The following is an 828-nucleotide window of genomic DNA, read 5'->3' on the forward strand; positions in this document are numbered from 1 at the left end:
CCAAAATACTTAATGGTCTACAGTTGCCAAATGCACCTTTTTAATATAACCAGCATTGACTTTAAAGCTATTCCAGAAGACCAGAAAATTGCACAATTAAAGTGCTTGTCCAATGGCATCAGGTCAGAGAAGCTTGGGACAACGTCTCTATCACTTAAAACTATTATTAGATTATGTACATGCTCTCATCGTGCTCGGTCAAGGTGTCTGGAAATATAGGTTCATTATAATCTGTCCTACGATGCAGTAACAAAAAAAAACATAGTTCTTGACCCACAACACCTTTGCACAGAGTTACAGTCTCCATAAAGGAAGATGCCAATCTTTATCCTCTCCCCTGAAAAATCATGGCAGCCATGTTGTGTATCCACGAACACAGGATTTTCAAGATGGTGATGATTCTAGTTATTAAACTTGGTCTTAGATTAATGTATGCCAATTGTATTAACATAACTTTGTTGATTGTACAAATGTTTACCCTGTCACCTTAACAAAGGACAGCTTAGACCAAAGAATGAACACGTTTGTACAATCAAGTTTATTGCAATTTAGCCAAGTCGAACTGAAAAAGATCTCAGTTAACCATATGTGACTAGTTCCCATTACATAAGAAAAGTCCAGAAAACTTTGAATTCCTTCTGGGTCTACATGTGCCAAATACAGGAGGTGTACAGTATGCTACTTGCTAGATCTGCCCTCTTTCATCGGCTTATCACAAGGTTCCTCTGTAGTCAGTGCGGAACCAGAAGACAGGCAGCACTGACATAGCTGCAGAGGATCTGTATGCTACACAAACCTTACCACAACTTTCAGAGATTGTGGTGCAGA

General features: G+C 39.0%; 1 protein-coding gene across 3 annotated transcripts in view; it reads left to right on the forward strand.

Moving 5' to 3' along the window:
* MYOCD (myocardin) overlaps positions 1–515 on the forward strand; it is a 69,553-nt gene extending 69,038 nt beyond the window's left edge. For all 3 annotated transcript variants that reach the window (XM_053710527.1, XM_053710536.1, XM_053710543.1), the window contains one exon: positions 1–515. This exon is cut by the window's left edge and continues 548 nt beyond it. The gene's annotated coding sequence lies outside the window, so the exon portion shown is untranslated.
* The last annotated feature ends 313 nt before the right edge of the window (positions 516–828 follow it).

The sequence above is a fragment of the Bombina bombina genome, chromosome 1, assembly GCF_027579735.1.
Source record: "Bombina bombina isolate aBomBom1 chromosome 1, aBomBom1.pri, whole genome shotgun sequence".
NCBI classification, from domain to species: Eukaryota; Metazoa; Chordata; class Amphibia; order Anura; family Bombinatoridae; genus Bombina; species Bombina bombina.